Here is a 20,143-nt window from a genome sequence, read left to right on the forward strand (position 1 = left end):
TTTTGCTACACTGAATAATGCAGTACTATGAAAAACTGCCATTGTGCTCCTTACCTTCCTTTCCAGTATCCTTCTGCAAATATCAAGCAGTACAGACACCAGCACAGATCCCTTTAACACATTACTAATAATCTCCCTTTATTCTTAAAACTGACCATTTATTTCTACTGCCTGCTGGCTTTTAACAAGCTGTTCACCTCTGAACACATCTTCACTCTAATCCTGACCAAGATTCTTGAAAGACTTAGATGAGAGACAAATTGAAAGACTTGGAAATTCAAGGAAGTTATACCAGCTCGATTTATTAGTCTACATGTTCAGTGACACCTTAAGGACTCCAACAGATTTTTGTAAGGCATACCTTCCCCCTGCAGAAGGATTCTTTTAGAGTCATCTTTAATACAGCATATTTGTTTACAGTTCATTGATCCTACCACCTCGTTCAGTAGGGCTATCAGACTTCTGCACCAATGGATTCCCAGTTCCCCCCACGCACATTATAAAGGTGTAACTGCAAAAGTACACAAAAGTTTATGTTTATATTGAAATTTTAAGATAGTTTGACTTTCAAACTATGCACCACAAAACTTTTTCAATGATGGCAACACACTCCCCTCTCCAAAGTAAGCTTGGTAAAATGGACAAAAATACAGGAACCACAGGGCCCAACTCTCCAAAACTCTTTCAGAAGTTTTGGAAAGTGCTACTCCGCATTTTAGTATCATTCACTGTTCTTTCAAAGTACACTCCATTTGTGAATCTGCCAGCCTGTCTAATGTGATGCTAGAGACAAAATTTTACATGCTTCTTCTGAAGGTGTATTTTTGTACTGTTTCCACTACCTCATCTAGAAATTAACTATATACCTTTTTAAAGTTATTATCCATTTGCCAGTACCTCACTAACATCTTCTATCAGTGACATCCAAAACTGTCTGAAAAACACAGCCCTAGCTGCCCTGTTTCATGGTGGCAACACTGTTCCATGAGATTTCAGACCAAAAGCTAAGACTACCACAGATCTTCTGAAGATACTTGGGGGAACGTCAGTAAGTATTGGATGTTAAAACCAATGAGCTGTTAATCATAAGTACATTTTAGGACAATCAGGAGCCTCACAGAATACTGAATTTTCAATGAGTTTAGTAATAGCCACTTTTATTTAATAATGCAGCAAGCAGGAAAAAGTACTCTCTACTATAAAACAAGAAAAAACAAACAAATAAACAACAGACAGCCTCTATTGAACAACAAATTCTCTCAGAAGGAAACAAGGTAATTTCCCATAACTGTAAACAGCTTTAAAAGGCATTAAGTAAACACTGTGATAGACAGAAACTCAAAGGGGGAAGAATGCATAATTATATCTGAAACAAACCATCATAATAGGAATACTTTTAATCCAAAAGTAACTACCACCTCTACAGTTCCTTACTAGCATGTGCAGTGCCAGTATGTGGGATTTAATCATACTCCCTGAGCTTTGTATTACTGGCTGCACTTTGACTCAGCCCCTCCTACACAAACCTTATTGCTATCTCCTACCCATGCCACACAGTTGTTCTTGCAAGACAGTCAGATGCATGGCACTGAGGGTATTTGACTTGCAATGCACTCATTTCAGCATTTGCTGTCATATATGAAAGTGGGTCACAAGAAGTAGCTACTCTGCTCTGCCTCCATGGCACTCATCCATGCAGCCTGCCAGGTTCATTATTCTCCCATCTCCCAGCTCTTTCCTGAAGCTCCAGGAGTAGCTCATGCCATCCCAAGCGCTCTAGCAGTATACAGATGACACTAATTCTTCTTCAAAACACAGGCACCTCTGTTACACAGGCCAGAAGAGGTTTAAATTGGAAGTCCCTCTGGCCATAGAAAAAACAGATGAAATTAATGTAGTTGCACGGTGTGAGGTGTATCCTAGTATTCACCAGGGCAAACGCAACTGTTGAATGAACACTGATGGAAGTAATCAAAACTGAGTATTCCACATGCCCCAAAAACATTTTCTTTCAGCACCTCTATGGCTCCAATACTTCTACTGTGTGACTAGGGGTAATGCTAAGTGTCATGTTTTGCACCTACCTCCTCATATATGTGGTGCCAAGATACCTCATTCTTTCACTCAGGGTGTCAATGCAGGCAGCAGGAAGTTGTTCTGGAGCAATGTAGTTGCTTATCAATATGGCAATTGCCTTAGATACTGTAACATAACCTTCAGTATAAGCTATGAGAGGTAGGTTGTCCTGTGTCTTTGCAAGGGAAGCACTGTACTCAAAAATGTATAAAAGAATAAACAGCAATAGGTACTAGACATCATAGGGTCGCTTGCCTCTACAGGGGGAGCAGTTTAGAAAAGAAACAGTGAAATATGACCAATAGTAGCAACTGGTCTTTTTATTAAAAAAAAAAAAACTGTGTAAACCAGTATTTATCAAGGCTTTTTTCAGTGCTTTTCCAAATATCCACAGGTAGTGAGAGAAAAATCAAAGCATATATTAGAATGGTCTAATATACTGCTTAGACTAGGAGCAATGTTAGCTAATTGAGGGGTGGCTGTGAACAACAGACATCGCTAGAGTAGGGATACAGGAAATGTGAAATGTGTAGTTAATTTGCATCAATAACAGAAGCACTATGCAAAAGAACAGAAATCATTTTACCTTTATACATAGCACTATTAAGACCGATACCAAACTGCAACATACCATTCTGGAGTCCACATTTTTAAAGCCTGTTGAAAAACCATGTCAAAAAAGACTGAAGACATACATTGTGAGTTCTAAATCTTACCTGTTTAACTGACTAAAATAGGACTGAGAGGTGACCTGGTCACAGACTACACATACCTTCATGGGAAAAACAAAACAAAACAAAAGATAATACTGGGGACAGGAAGACTCTTTAATCTATTATGGAAAGGTATAAAACCATCATGCATCAGACCTGGAAACCTTCACACCAGAAAAGCAAAGGAAAGGTGTGAAAGGAACCTTACCAATGGAAGCAGCAGATTCACTGTCCACTGACATATTTAGTTCTTCAGATCAAGAAGATTTTAGAGCTACAGATTCTCCTCCATGAGATGGCAGAATGTGTATATCCTAATGCACGATAACAACAGAGGGCAGGAGTCTGTGGTGTAATATATTTGAGCTTTGTCAAACTCATTATTGTTGAAAACTAGGTGATATTTAATGGCCCACATTATAGAGACAGGAAGACCGGATAAAGGGTAAATAACATCTTCACAAACAAAGCTTGGAGGACTAAGAAGTCAGCTTGTCCCTAAGAGTAGGTTAAGGGAGGGGTTTTACCTGAATCACAGGCTGCAATACAGCGAGAACTCTGGGACTGGGCACTTGTACTCACATGAATGCCTGGTACACAAAAGGCAAGGAACTGGATATACACCATTCTCTTCTAAAATTTCATTAGTAAAAACACAGCCTGACACTTAATCAATCCCCATCCCTCTTCATTCATCTGGGAAAGACTTTTATCAGTGTAAATCTGACTTGGATCCGTCCTGCTTTTCTAACCATCTATTTGATTATGATGCACAAACAAGGAAAGAACAGGTGCAGAAAATATTTCTCTACGTTTGGTCTTATGTACAGTACATTATCAACAATGACAATGAATTATTATGGGGACCAAAACTGCTCACTGGGCTTAAAGGATTATCAAAGGATTAGAATAAAAGCAGTTTTCGGGTTTCATTACATGTACATGAAGTCATGGTTTAAGTAGTCACAAAACATTGGTGCAGAGCAATACTTCTCCTGGTTTACATTACTTTACCTAAATAATAAAGGAAAAACAGTTTTCTCTGGAATTCTGGGATTATACAAAACTACACTTATGAAATAGATGTTTTGCAGAATTAACTGCTAGGAGGACTTCTATTTAAAACATGCACTTTACTGAATCCCTGAGTTACTCTAGTTCTGATCTTTATACCACAAGACAGAAGGGACACAAACAAGACTCCTGTTGGACAGAGGAAAGGAAAAGAGAAAAAAACAATCCACTGTATTTCTGATTGTCTCAAACATACCTCAGAATTGACAAAGCATTTATGTAGAGAGTTTATTTTCACACTGTGACTCTGAGTCTCAGCAAGAGTAACCAGTTATTCTGGGTAGTTTCCCTGGAATCTAAGGATTCAAGTAGGTTGATTTAATTCTTTTCATACTTACCCCAATAAACTTTCATCTCTTTTTGGTGGTTTATTATAGCAGTTTTCTCCTTGAAAGTAAAGAACAAATGAACTGATAAAAATCAGTTGCCTTGAATTAAAAGTCCTGAGGGTTAAGCTGGTAACAAATCCTACAAATCATGAATTTAATAAACTTATTGCAACCATTTGTTTAAGTCAGCACAGTAGGTTCCAATTAACATTTATGAAAGTACACTTTGTGCAATATTCACATAAGTAGAATAGCTATTGGTAGGGTGACAAAAATTCAATATCTGTGTTTACTGTTTGTGTGCCTACTGCAAATTCAGATGTTCTACGGGATATATTAGTGCTGCTGCAAAGGTGCAGACACATATTTTTCAGTGACACTGTAAAATAACAAGGCCAAAAATGAGGAACAATAGGCTCGATCATAAGCAGCCTGAGAAGGAAAAATCCCGCCCCCTTCAGACAGAAATAATTTTATCTTTGCCTTGAGCATGCACTCAATCCACCAATAAACTCAAGACTGATAACTGGCTCAGCTGTTACCTATACTGTCACCTCCCTGAATAAACAGAGACGAGAATGAGGAGTTGAGTCATGGTGCAGCTGCAACACACAGCATGGAACTAATCCCAGCTGAACTGCACAGTTGTGAACAGTTACCAGCACACACCAAATTAGGTGGAATTAATAAATGATTCCATCAAATAGATGGTGTAGATAAATAACAGCAGTTAATTGGCATGTGATTTATATAGATAAAAGCATTCAGACACGTCAGATGTAAACTTTGCATTAAAGAACCATATACATAGCCATGTTGCATCCTGATGAAATATTAAGCCAAGAACTCTGGAATCTCAAAAAATAATGTAGTATTTCATTTGATTATCATAATTTTTATACAGGAAACAAAAGCTAGCACTCTGAATCACTCGTTTTAAATTGCACTGTAGCCCTAAGTATCTCAATATACTTTCCTGTATAAAGACAGATTTTGTAAAGCCTATCTATTTTCTCCATTAGCTATGCATGTATCACATATCCAGCAAAGATTACATTGTGATTTAGAGTGGGTTATCTTGCACCTGATTTACTAATTCATAGTAGTTTATTTATGGACCAGCTCGGTGTAGTTTGCTCACATGAGAACCAATTCACAATAGGTTGTTCTACTGGTTTAAATGATGTCACAAGAGGGCTAAGACATTTCTTGAGGAAATCTATACAACAAAATCTGATTTAAAATCCAACTCTGTGTGTTCAGAAGCTGTGATTCTCAGCAAGTCAAATTCTGGAATCTTTCTTTGGTAAAACTTCTATGAGATACATTTCACAGATGAACTATTGCTAGTTATGTGTGAAGGAACTGATCAGGTTACTGAAACACATTTTTGTTCTACTCAGTTTCCGAAACATTCAGAGTAAACAAACTCACAAAGTAATATTTTATGCACTGCACTGAATCCCTGATCAGAAAATCAACTTTTGACAAATATCTGAATATCTCATCTGTCAGCTATTCACATGCATAAAGATCATAGTACAACATATGGATAACGAATGCCCTTAGCATTAATTTATTAATTAGAAAAATGTGAGTAATGGATAAAAGATTTCATCATCCAAAAATGTGCAGATGGCATTGTAAATATGTATATGGTTTATATATTCTTTTGGAATTATATGGAAATATATGGAATATATTATTTTGTGGGGATTCAATAATACTCTGTTCTGTATATTTTTGGCTCTTCATTCAAAAGCTCATCAAAGACAGAAACAACACATCTTTCAGATTCTTTTTTATAGTAATTTTGATGCATTCTAGAAACAACAAAAGACATGAGGGGTATCTTTAAAGCTATTGTTAATTCTGAATTATAATTTCTGTCTGGCAATTAAATCAGATCTAGTTAAAAGGCAGATTGCAAATGTTTAGCTGCAGTGCCCTCTAGCTGCCTCAATTCTGACTTTATAATTTCAATATAGTTTTCCATACACAGAAGCAAAAAATTCCTGGAAGAACCACCAGCTCTATACCAGTACAGAATGAATCCACATTTCCCCTACAGAGACTACAGGCATTGCTACCGGTGATCCATCTCCCTGTTTTTCTTTATCATGATGACCCACCCACCCCACCACACCCCACCTTCAAAACAGCATTTCTCAAACATCCAAGGAACAAAAGATATTTTTCTTACTGAATTTTCCAGCCTGAAAAGTAGAGATCAGGAAACCAGTCTGAAGAATAAAAACTGATTCAACGTTTTTCTAGGACCCAAACAACCTCAACAGAAAAAATAGGTTTCTACCTTTCACTACTTTTTATTTTTGTGTGCAATCTACACTGACTGATTTGAATCAGAAAGCACCAGTAAACAGCAGCAGATCTGGGCTGCCCTGAAGAGGTAGGCTGTTAGATAAAATAAGTCCAGGCTCTCTTTCAGATGACACCAGTCAGCTGCAAATAGATAAGTATTTTTCTAATCCAACTGGTTTAGGGAAGTGCTGGGTCATTTTTCAAAGTCTGTGTCTTTCAGGAACACTGTCTGATGCACACTTCATTTTCTCTTAATCCTCCTTTCCCTTGAGACTTAGATTTTGCAGGCTTAAGACCTCTTAAACCATAGCTTCCAAAATCCTACTAACACCTGATGGCTTCACCAGCGGCAAGTATTGCCTGACCAACCTCGTGGCCTTCTATGATGAAGTGACTACACCACTGCACAAGGAAAGACCTACAGATGTCATCTATCTGGACTTCTGTAAGGCCTTTGACATGGTCCCCCACAACATACTTCTCTCTAAATGGTAGAGATATGGGTTTGATGGATGGATTGTTCAGTGGATGAAGAACTGGTTAGATAGTCGCATCCAGAGAGTAGTGGCCAACTGCCCAATGTCCAGATGGAGATCAGTGATGAGTGGTGTCCCTCAGGGGTCCATACTGGGATTATTATTGTTTAGTATCTTTGTCAATGACATAGACAGTGGGATCAAGCACACCCTCAGCAAGTTTGCAGAGGACACCAAGCTGAGTGGTGCTGTTGACACATCTGAGGGACATGATGCCATCCAGAGGGTCCTTGACAAGCTTGAGAACTGAGCCCATGTGAACCTCATGAGATCCAGCAAGGCCAAGTGCAAGGTCGTGAATCTGGGTCAGGGCAACCTCCAAAATCAGTACAGGCTGGGGGATGAAGAGATAGAGACCAACCCTGTGGAGAAGGACTTGGCAGTACTGGTGGATGAAAACCTGGACATGAGCCAGCAACGTGCACTCACAGCCCAGAAAGCCAACCATATCCTGGGCTGCATCAAGAGAAGTGTGGCCAGCAAGTCAAGTGAGGTGATTCTTCCCCTCTGCTCTGCTCTCATGAGGCCCCACCTGCAGTGCTGTGTCCAGCTCTGGAGCCCTCAGTATAGGTTAGACATGGACCTCTTGGAGCGAGTCCAGAGGAGGGCCACAAAAATGATCAGAGGGGTGGCACACCTCTCCTATGAAGAAAGGTTGAGGTTGTTCACCCTGGAGAAGAGAAGGCTCCGGTGAGACCTTACTGTTGCCTTTCAATACTTAAGGAGGGCTTAAAGTCTGAGCATGACTCTTGTAGTGCCTTCATCTAAAGAATTTTTCTTTGGCAAGTGCCATATATGTGGTATAAACATCTTGTTGACCATCCTAAACTATGCTCTACAAAAACATGGAGTACTGCTGCCAGTGTTTCTTATTTCCTCAACTTCCTTTTGTTTTAAGTGGTGGGATTTCCTGCTCACTGTGAAGAACAAGGAGCTCTACTGAAGCACCATTTGCTTTTTCCTAGTCCTATGGTATTCTGAGACTGCAGCTTCTGCATAGAGACAGAAGGATGACATACTGGCAAAAATATTCAAGCCCTTAAATATAAAAAATACTCCTTTTGATTTATTATTTGATTCTATAATTTGTGTATTTTTTTAATTTTACTTCCAGGACTTTTACTCAATTGTTAGGGTTATTTTAAGAGACAAATCTTGATCCGTTCACTTCAGTAGAAACATTCCTGATTTATCATGGTACTAGAGACACTCATGCAATTCTCAGATCAGTCTGTAACCTCTAGAATATAATCTAGCTAGCAGGTAGCAACCATAATACAGGCTGGTTCAAATGCCATGGAGTCTGCTTTAAAATGAGACTCTGGTGGTCTCAAGCCTCCCACTGGGACTTAGGGATCTCCAACAGATCCTTGGACATTCCCAAGGCGCCCTCAAGAGACATGAAGCCTCTCCATTCCCCAACCACTGTGCTTTTCTTTGAAACAGTAAAAATTTACTGAGAGGAAACGTGGAATTGGAAAACCTAGGTTAAGAATCGCAGAGGTCATAGCAGCATTTTAAATTTTCTATCCCAGCTTACTTTAAATTTTAATGCATAAATCCTGAGCATGAGTTTGTGGTAAACAAAACAAAACAAAAAATGATTTATTTACAGCCATTTTCACTCTGTTCTCATTTTAAAATAAAAGCAGCTGGAACCAGTAATACTGGATGGGCACATACAATCATATGCAATGTTCCTTGATACAGAATTCAAGCAATCTCTCTGATACTGTGTGCATTCTGCTTATTTACTGCCTGTGAATCACTTCATTTATGCAGCTGCAACATAAGGCAAAGCAGAACAGGGAGAACCTGGATCTTAATATTCACTGTGTGAAAATACCCTGGGATATGGCCTATCTCCTGGACATAGGATGCTTTCAGCAACAGACTGAAAACAAGGTTTTCCTCTTCAACCCTGCCAATATGAGAACTGATCATTTACTCTCCTTTTCTTGTAGAAGGTAGACAATTCTTGGGAAAAAACCCAGACAAAAAAAGAAACAAAAACAAGCCTGAAGTATCTCAAAAGGTGGATGTTTCTCAGCCACAAGAACTAATCAGAGGTGGATTGGTTGTGGTGTTATTATGCTCTAGCTTACTGAAATTTGGTTTCAACTTACTGGCAGGAATTTTTTGCTGCATGTACTTCCTTCCATCCTACTTTATGCTGACCCTTCTGTATGCATATATGAAAACCGTTTCAGCGCAGAATGCTTCTAGTGGGTAAGTTTTGTGAGAAAGACATTTTTAATTATCAACAATATAACTCTGAAAAAGACTAAAAGACCTCTTTTTGGTCTCAAGTGCTACATGTTTCTTCTACCTGTGAGCAGAGGCTAAGAGGAATATTTTCAGCCCTGGAAACTTCCAGGGTTTTGTGACATGTGTTTCTGAAGTCTATAATGTAAGGGTTCCTTTCCTCTATCCCTGAGCCAGTCTTGAAAGTCTCAGTACTAAGACCAGGAAGCACAGTACACGTGGGTCACTAATAGCTGGTGTCACAGAACCAAAACTGCAGGTTTCTGCCACTGCTGCCACACTGCTCAGGAGCGGACCTGCCATAGAGCGGGGCACCAGGGAGTTCACACAGTACTGGCCTTCACTCCTCTAAGACAAGAACAAAAGCCCTGTGCAAGTTCCCCCACTGTGCTTTATACAGAGCGGGATGTCATCCTCCTGTTATTTCAGACAGCTAAGTGCTAAAGGAATATTTCCTTTCTTAGCTTCGCAAGCATTTTAAGGCTAGAAAAAGGGTTTTTTGATTCTATTATCATTTATTCATCACTGGAGAACTAATTGTAGGTGTCAATACTGCTGTTACCTAGGTTCAATTTATGTTCTCAGTTACCATTATGCGTCAGACAGACTGTAGGTATTACAATGGGTCACCAGAAAGAAGCAGAACCTATTGTGTATCTTTACGCTACTTTTCAGAGCATGTGTCACTGAAAGCCATTTTATCACAATTCTTTTTACAGGTTGCTTCCATTTGGATAGGTTCTAACCGTGTCCTTTTCAATGTTTCATTATAACTTTTACAACCAGCAGTGCTCTCCATCACAGTCATGCTGATTCTTTTAAAGTAAAAATGTCTCTAAAAATAAATTCCCAACCTACACTTTGCTAGGTGAGCATTGGTAAGTGGCAAAATACTTCTAACCTATCTGCACAGCACTCAAGAATTTTCTGTAAGAAATCTTTGCATGGAATATTTTTTCATTGTAAAATGTATGTATCCTAACTTACATTAATATTTTTGCATGCATATATGAATACCACTTCAGCATGCAATTTTGGAATTTTGTGCTCAGCTATTTTCAAGCTCATTCATTCCTAAATTGGTGAATTGCATTAAAAGTTTTACTTACTGAAAAAAAAGAAAAAAGAGAAAAAAATCCTTACATAATAGACTCCCAGTAATGTCTTTAGGCAAATATATATACCTTTAGAAAGAAACAGAGCCTTTTAATTTTTTCAGAAATAGCCATGTATCACTAGAATTCCTCTGTCTCTACATATATAGATAGGTACTGATTCACAAACAAAGACAACCAAGACACTAAAATACACTGTCCATTCCTCCTTTCACAGAATGTTCCTACAGAATGGACAAGGTAAATAGCTCAGTGGATGTAACTGCATTTTGTCTGAATAATGCTGAAAATTTCATGTTAATTACAATGCTTTAACACTAAAAATAATTGAACAATGGTAACATGAAGAAAGCTGTGGCTGCATTCATTATAAAAAGTTCTTTTCATCAATCCAGAATTTTTTTCTGCCATCTGGTACAGTCACAAGTAGTTATTTGTACATTATTCACAATGAGCTTTAAATTCTTGAAGAATTTTTGACTGATTGTTAACTTTTTACAGCAAGAATTCAATGTTTCATTCAAAATAATAACTGTGTCAATTTGATATAACTGGTGTTTTGGCTACTTATTCAAGCGTGATGTTCCTTTGGGTGCTAGAGGTACATAATACACAGTTTTGGCACAAATACAAAAAAAAAAAAAAAACAAAAAAAACAAAAAAAAACAGCAAAATGGTAGTAAGTCCTGTCTCAAAACTCTGCATACTGTTGCTGCATAGCAAATAAAAACATTCACTTCAAAACCTGCAGATGAGTGTAGTGGAAAAAAAGCTTAAAATGTATTTCTGTGAAGAAGACCGAAGAATATCTAAGACACTATTTCTTGTTTACAAGTAAAAGAAAGTAGAGTGTTGCAGCTACTACCAAGCAAAAATCCTGGATTATCCAGTGGATATTCGGACTAAAGAACTCAAGATTTGGCACAAAAACTCACAGAAGGATGAAACAGCAAATGTATCTGACTAATCAACCAGAAAAAACAAGTAATGAAGTAAAGCAAGAAAACTTTTATCTCCTCTGTATTTTTTGTAGACTAAATTTCCTTTATCAAATCTTGAAAATTTCTCCTCCCTCCCCATATCTACTGTCTTTTTTCCCATTGGGGGCCTGGAGATGAAGGTTTCTCCATATTATGAGCTCAGCTTAGAGAGGACTAAAGATTCAATTCCAAGTCTATAGTAAAAATACTGCTAGTTTCATTTTAGATTAACTCAGGTAAGTATCAATTAAAATAATACAAGTAACAGGAACGAGATGCGCTATTCTTCTTCCATCTTAATTTGTGCCCTCTACTGCTTGGTAAACTGAGTATTTACAATCTCTTCATAACATCCAAGGAGATTAGAGGGTTCTAACAAGTAGATTTTCAACCATGTTTCTTCTACTGGAATATACTTGTTTTTATTAAAAACTCAAAAACTGTTCATTGCTTCCATTTCACAGCCAAAATGTTAAAACTGTCTAGTTTGCGTGAAAAAATAATAAAATTTTGATCAAAAGTACATGATTTCTCAATTAGAAATAGTTAATTTTTAAATGAAATGAAACATTTAGAAGTTCACATGTACAAGTCCATCTCTTAATCTGCTGATCTGCAGAGTTAGAAAGATATTAATGAACAGGTGTCACCTATGAGCCAGATAACCTGTTTTTAAAAAAACTGCAGTAATCCTGCAGGTTAAACATTAAAGCACCGTTTTATTTACATCATACTTACGGATTCTCTTTAAACAGGCCTAGAACACATGCAATTGCTGAAAAATGCAGGTAAAGATTTTTTTAAATGGGCAATTTAGCTTTGTTACAGTAGTAGTTTTAGGGTGATTGATGGTTGTAACAGCAGATAAAGCAATGGCAAGACATGTACTATCACTTGCTAATCTCAGACATTTCTATAAAAATCATTGTGCAGTGATTTTTCAAGATGACAATAAAATATGTTTTTAAAATGCGTGTACTTTTGTTGGGGACTGCAATCATAAATGCATAAATAAACTCAGGTAATATTTCCTCTGAAAGTAAACCTGGTCTTTCATTTTCTTCCATTTTCTCTTGTACTACTAAACAATGAAGAAAACAGATAATTTGGATTGCCCTCTCCAGCAAGAGCAGTTTAACTGCCAGAACTGGGGCCATAAACTGGTAAGGACTACCTCAAATGCTCAATTTCATTGACACAAGTAGTCACATTCAAAAGTGAGGCTTTAAATGCACCCAGGGCCATCAGAAGGGCACTATAAGAGACTATTATCCCAGATGTTACTCTGTGGGAGCCAAAAGCACGACATGGGCCAAATTTGTCTGAGTCACATCAGCTGCTGCTACTGCTGGTGCCAGAGGAAGGCGAGCGCCTACAAAATTTCTCCCTGCACTTTCCAATTCTTTCTCTTCTCTGCCATGGCTTTCATGTTGAGCACTCTCAATCACAACTGCACCCTCCACTCCAGCAGCCTGACAAGGCTGGGGAATAGGCTGCCTACCCATCTGCTCCTACCACCTACCTTCTTACTGGCAGAGATGCTAGGGACAGTCAGGCTTTCTGCTCCCCAGCTCTGTTGGGGTGATAAAAAAAGAGAATACAGCAGCAGTAACTAGAGAAAGCAAATGTCTCACTAGGATGGCAGCTGTGCTACATGTTTTTCCATTCCAGGTATTTTATATTTTCAGGGTTTTCAGCCAAAATGAAGGATGAACACTGCCAGGAAGCATTTTCCTTCTTAAAAAAAATGGTTTTTATGGAAGTGCTCATTATTAAATTTCTATTAAAACTTTATGTTTATCTGAATGTCCTCCTATGAGCTAAAAGCAAATGGGAGAAAGCAAGGCAGTAACGGACCAGCTCCTCAGCCAGTGGAAACTGGCAGCAGTTCCCCTCAGAATGCCCCAGAGAATATAAACCCTGATTCTAGTTTCATCCCTGACAAAGGAAAAACCTCTTAATAGTCCAGATTACAAATCTAACAGATTTCCTAGTTCATGGTGAGAAGAGATGATCTGAGAACCTGATTTCCTATACAAGGAGACACAAGCCTCTACGCAGATCATCCTGACAGGCCTGTATGCTGACAGGACTCAGGAGGTGTCTTTGGACTCCCAGCCTCCTACATCATGATCAGCCATAGACATATGGCCTCACATCATGAGCTGCAAATGCAGGGTGACTCACTAACTTTAGCCCAGGTTATTTTTGCCTTTGGAACTCAACAATTTTCATTACAGAAAAGCATTTTTCAAACTTCAGGAGACTCATGTGTGTCATGGGGAAAGAAAACAAGACACGTAGGCAGTAGCAATGCTATGGTTCCTGAACTGGCAAGAGGGCTAATGGAGCAGAGTATTTTCACATAATCCTAATGGACAAGGTCACAGTGACAATGTCATAGTGTGATCAGGGGAAAACACCTTCAGTGTCTACATGTCAATTCAATCCAGAGTTGTATGAAATAAAAAAAAGTAATGTTGTAGCCATTACTTGTGCCTTCAAAAAAGAAAAAAGATGTCAGTGAGTGCCCACAGTGTGGGGCAGAACAAAAACCTGACTTGTTATTGTATCTGTGATGTGAACAGAAACAGTTCAAAATGGCCAATTTACTATACCATCAAAAAATGAACAAGTTCCTTCATGAACTCTTTTATATACAGTTTCATATTAATACAATAATTTTAACTGACATTTTGTATATTTTAAATTGTGGAATTTTTTTCACTTTAAACAAGCATAGCATTAAAAAAAAAAAAAAAAAAAAAAAAAAGCCAATATGTAACAGAGCCATAAATTAACTTTCAAATAAGGTTTAACTACATGGTGCCATGATCAATTTACCTAGTCTGTTATCCCTAGAATTGGACAGGATACTTACTGGAAAGGAGGAAAGGGGAATCAGTCTATACAGCCCTAAGACATTCCCAAAGTCACATCAGTGTCACCATGGCAACACCAGAGGACAGCTATGTCACAGCCACAGGGCTACTTGCTCCTCTGTCCAACCCAGGGCTTGAGCTTGACCCCTTTGGTGCCGGACATGACTTTGTCTCTCGCATGCTTTTCCCTTCGCAGCCTCCTGCATCCTTTGTATTTGCTGTTCTTAGCTAACAGGTCTGGCTGTGTTCAGCACTTACAGTTCTTCCCTCTGGCATCTCTGATCAGTGAGAACCTTCTTAAAACCAGAAGCATTTATTTTAGCAACAGGGGAAAAGCTCTTAGAGAAAGGGGGTTTTACAACAGTGCTACAACTATAGTTCTTACTTAAACATTTACAAGTACTTGAGAGTAATTTGGGCAGTAACACATGACAAGTACCTAACTCCCAATCTGGTCCTCTGCCTGTGTCTTGACAAAGAAGTCCTTCAGAACTGATTTGTGTCATTTGAATCTCTGTGGTTTGGCCTTTGCTCCTAAGCTACCTAATAGAGTTTACAAGAAAATGGTTTGGCTTGAATATTTTTTTTCTTGGTTTGTTTTTTTCCACAAACTCTTATTAATTTCAGTTATTCCATCAAAGTGATTAACATTGCTCTCAAACTGATCAACTTGTAATACAGATACTTCATGATAACAGAGCTACAACGGTGCCACAGGCTTTTTTGTCAGCCTTTGATCCTGCTGACCACAAGGTACTCCTGGGATGTCTTTATGGGTAAGAGAGCTCTTTGGTATCCTGTCTACATCCATCCACTCCGGAATCTATGTTGATTCTACGCCAGTAGTTCTGCGATATGCAAGACCTATTCTGTCCTCTGTCTGCACAGAAACTGTGGTTTGGGGAATGAATTTCTTAGTCTTTAAAAGGTTTGGGATTTCAGAATTATCATCTTTAAATTACATTTAAAGTAAGAATTTTCTTTGCTTTGCAATTTCCTGGCTTAGAAGGAAATGCTTGCTGAAGTCTATTTTACAGAAGACAGAAGGAATATGACAGATTTAGAATGTAGAACCAAAAGGTACTTCTTCATCAGGTGATATGACTGAGAGTGCATTTAGCCATACAGGTTGAAACACCCTGAACCAGCTTGGAAATTTTAAAATAAACTTTAATTTTCAAGTACTAACGCTGGTTCAAGAGACTTTTCAATTACAGGAACTTGGAAAACATAATTTCTTTTGTTGATGTGATCTCACTAGACACATGTGACTTAGGATCCCAGCTGAGATGACAACCTGCAGTAAAAAGCCTCACTTGAAGACCACTTAAAGACTGCAGCCTTCTGCATTCTTGAAGCAATACTTTACACCCATAATTCTTATAACCGTATTAAACATTCTGCCTCTATATACATTCGTATACATTGTGTGAGTCTGTCACAGCCGAAGCTATTTAGAACCCACATGTATTCTAAGGGAGTCCCCATTTTCCACATACTGTTTGGGAAAGACTCATGATGGCTCCAAAGGATTAGTCTCTGACCATGGCATAGAGGACTTATGGATTTGGAACCTTTCCTTCTGGCAGTTCACAAAAGCTTGAACTTTCTGAAGCTCACAGTATAACGATTATTTTTGCGAACTGAGTAGAGACAAATATTCAGCCCTTTTTTCTAGCTGAGAGCTTGAAACAAAAACCCTCCAAAAATGAAACAACAATTTAGGACTTGCCTTATGGCTTGACTACAGTATAAATACATAACTACATCTTGTATTATTGCTATAGTAATGTGACAATTAGCATCAAAAGAGAAAATAATTTGTGTCTACAATTTTAATGACACTTTGCAATGCTGAATAATGATGCACCTGAACATCCTTTGGTCAACTGAAAATCATTTAATCTAAGACAAGACAGCTGAGATTTGTGACACGAGCAGTCACAACTCTGGTTTTTGGATGTCATTTGAAAAATACATCACTGTGTTGTAATTTTAACTATCAAAGCATTATTTACAGACACAGACTCCAAAGGAGAGAATGGTTTTCCTTTAGGCAATACATTCTCCACTTAAAAGCAATACAACTGGGAAAACTTCAATACATGTAGGTACTGACTTAGATTATTTTAGTATGTTAAGGCTACAAAAGTCACATAATAAACAACAAAAGTGTGGGGCAGTCCGTGGACAGTTCAAGATCCAGAATTCCTTTAAAAAAAGACATGATAAATTAAGGGCTGTGAATTTGCTTGTGGCACAGAAAAATCCAGAGAAAAAGTTTGATAGAAAGGATCCCTGTATACTTTTCTACCGTTAAAACGCGCTCTTTGCTGCCACCACGTGGGCCTTGACACAGTGCACTGGGAATGAACACCAGTAATCCTTTCTCCATCCCTCTGTAATATGCTTCTTTCCCATTTGATTAAAAAAAAAAAAAAATTTCCTGCCTTCATTTATGTTCCAAATACAGCCTTAAATAAATAAGCTCTGTTCCTTATCTGTTAGGTGTTACACAGCTCAAAATCACTGCCGAACTTCAAGAATCTAACTTACTTTAGTTAACAAATAAACACACAAGTCCCTCACTTTTTTAAAAAGTATTCAAAGGTACTTTGATAATGGAAATGTGTCGATGGAAATAGCGCTGAGTATGAATTAAGACTTCCAAACAGGCTCCCACTGTTGTAAGATGGATAAAGGAAGGAAGGAATTTTTTTCAGCCATGTGAGGGCAAAGAATAGTGTGGAGCAGGCAAAGTGACAGTGGCAGATTTGACACAGAGGGCCACTTCTGATGGCAGCTAGCCTCTTCCTGAGTCTTCCTGGGCTCGCTATGCAGAGAATTGTTGTGTACATGCGTGATGGTCTGTTGGGCACAAGCATGCTGGACCACAACATGACAGATGTCATACTTCTGCTCATGTGCACAAAACCAGCACAAGACTCGTAGCACGAACAGAAGGTCTCCGGGCCAATGTATCACGTCGTGGTGTACCAGTCCCTCTCACAACGTACAGTATCACTGGCTAATGCAGACACTTACCCATTGAGAAGATGTAATTGGCAGTACCCTTCTCACTGCTTCAAAAACTTAAAATTCTGAATTATGGAGGAAATTCAATGGTCTCATTCCCACTGCACAGTTCAGCCCCCAGCACCACACAAAATAATATTTTTACTGATCCTCTATAATTGGTTTTATTGTTGTCCAAGTATTAAAACTATTACAAAATAAATCTCTCCTTATTTGAGCGTAAAGTACTATTTAAGGTTACTCTGACTTTTGCAGGAACAGCTTTTTCTGCACTCACAGCAGCCTTGACCAGGCCTGCTCTCCAATGGCTGCTGGTCTGTTCTGACTAACGCATGCTGCTATGCTCCCCAGATCTCTAAACATAAACCTGAAGAACGGCTGAATCTTTCCTACCTCTGGATCATTTTAATTTCTCCTCCTTATTACACATCTTTCTTGCAGAGAAGGACGAGCTAGACCAAACACCTTGCTCCTGACGCCTGTGCCTCAACACTGCTGGGCCTTCAGATGGTTACACAAACTGGGCCTGGCGTGGTCCCTGTGCCCAACTCGGCTTCTGCTTACTGTTTTCAGGGCTACAGACCATTCTCTGACAGCTTTTCAGACATGTTTCCTCACCAGAGATTCAGCTCTGACTACAAGAGCAATGACCTAATGTACAGTGGGTCAGTGCCATAAACTATGAAGTCCTTAAAAGTAAATCTCACTGAAAAAAAGAAGCGGGAATTTAAAAAGATACGTTCCAAACTGTCACAAAATTTTCAGTTCAAATAGTCACACCTTCACCCAGGAAACAGCTGTTTAATATATATTCAAATACCAGCAACTTGTCCGGCTTTTGCTCTTTCCAGCAAACTACAGTCCCTACTGCTACCCTTTTTTAAGGGATACATTCACACTTTCTAGTTTGCCACACTAAGTGTCTTTAAAAACACTTTTTTAAAAAAAAAAAACAAAAAACAAAAAAAAAACAAAAAACAAAAAACAAAAAAAAAAAAAAAAAAAAACAACAACCAAATCCTGGCATCTGTAAAATACACCTTCTTAGAGATGGTAACATGACAGAACATTATAGCACTACTGGCACAGGTTTCTCAAGCCCTCAACAGGATATTGCTTCTGCTGCAATCATCCATGCTGGCATGCACATGCACGACATATGATTCTCCTACTCATGAGCCACAAAGGGATTGTCACTGATGACACCAAACATCTGACATAAAGAAACTTGTCAGAATCACTCTCCTGCCAGCACACAGGGCAAGCTGAAATTGAGATAGGGCAAGGAGCAAACACGTGCAAAAAAAAAGATTGCTTTTCACTCAGCCTTGTAGCCTTGTAGACAGTAATTGTAAGGTTTTCATAGCCCTTGTATTGGAAAGATGTGTATTCCGGACGCTTGTGTTTCATAGAAATCCATAGGCACGAAGGTCAGCTTGTCTCTACAAAGACTGTAACCTCGATGCAGGCAGACCTTGACCGTTATCCTAGAAGCCAGTCTCTCTGGTGTCAGTCATTTCAGTAAGGCACCATGGCAAAAGGCGTAGACAGAGCTGTTCTTTTGCACAGAAGTACAAACCATGAAGCTAAGAGCTTTCATAAGGATTACATTTTGTAAGGAAAAAATATTCCACTCCTTGAAACACTTTATTATGGAAACATGAAATAGTTGGTTTTGATGATGTTTGCTGTAGAAACCTTCTTTACAGAAGTACTACACATTGTTCTACCTCAACGTTGAGAGGATGGATCCAAAAGCTCTGTTTGACTGATGGTTTACATTGTGTAGTTTGAGACTGAAACTGTATGTTCCATACCCATTGGCTGCCTTTTTGCCAGAATGGGAACCCAAAACAGCTGTAACAAGCCTTCAGTCCACTTCGAAAAAGGCAGTGTGATTCCTTGAGCACAGCATGGTCAACTTCCCCAATCACAATAAATCCAGGCCTGGGGCATATAATCACCCCACAGAAACCACGAGGGCATATTGACTGACACCAGTCATTTTACTAATAGACTGTGCCTAATTCCATGAACATGGATGCTGATTGCCAAGCAATCTCTTCAGTGGAGCTAATGGAAGCTTGTAACAGATATGGGGAGCAGGAATGTTGACAAGGACAAATGAACTCTGATTTCCAGACATAAGTCAAGCTTTCAAAATCATTAATGCTTTGTCTAACAGCTAGTTATAGTTTATGGAGCATTAGAAACACCAAATATAAATCTTAACATAATACCAATAATAGTATGACTATGTAAATAGGGAAGCCAGAAACCTGCAATGCTCCCACCCTCCTCATTTCAAGGATGATTATTCTGCCTCTTACTGGGTACCTATTCATATTTACCACACCATTACCATGACTGTTTCCTAGAACACTCAGTAATTCTCCTGCTTTACCTGCTTTGCTTGAATCAATACATTCAGTGCACACGACTTCTCATGATTAGCCCAGCTGGTCTGCACTTATGTTCATTCAGTGACACCCAGTCTGACTCCTGCTCACCTTTTGTTTTATGTCACACTGGTAAAAGGACTTTATACATCGTGTATTTTTGTTGACACACTTAAGATCTGTAACACATGACACCAGAGCCTATTAAATAATTCTTCATCAGACTCTGTTGGTATAGCTCTGATATTCTGCTAAGAACAAGTCATTCAATTATTTGCACTATTCTTAAACTCATATATATATTGTGTTTCTTATTCCCTGCTGGAAACTCTTCAGATGCCATCTTGTCTTTCATAAACAACCTGACTATATTTTTGTCCGATAAACTTATTTTGTATGTACTAGATGGCTAATAA

General features: G+C 38.5%; 1 protein-coding gene across 8 annotated transcripts in view; it reads right to left on the bottom strand.

Moving 5' to 3' along the window:
• The window catches only part of TMEM117 (transmembrane protein 117), a 218,666-nt gene that overhangs the window by 160,222 nt on the left and 38,301 nt on the right, over positions 1-20,143 (bottom strand). The gene's annotated exons all lie outside the window — the stretch shown is intronic.

Source organism: Tyto alba, unplaced genomic scaffold (genome assembly GCF_018691265.1).
Source record: "Tyto alba isolate M040663 unplaced genomic scaffold, T.alba_DEE_v4.0 Super-Scaffold_2, whole genome shotgun sequence".
NCBI lineage: Eukaryota > Metazoa > Chordata > Aves > Strigiformes > Tytonidae > Tyto > Tyto alba.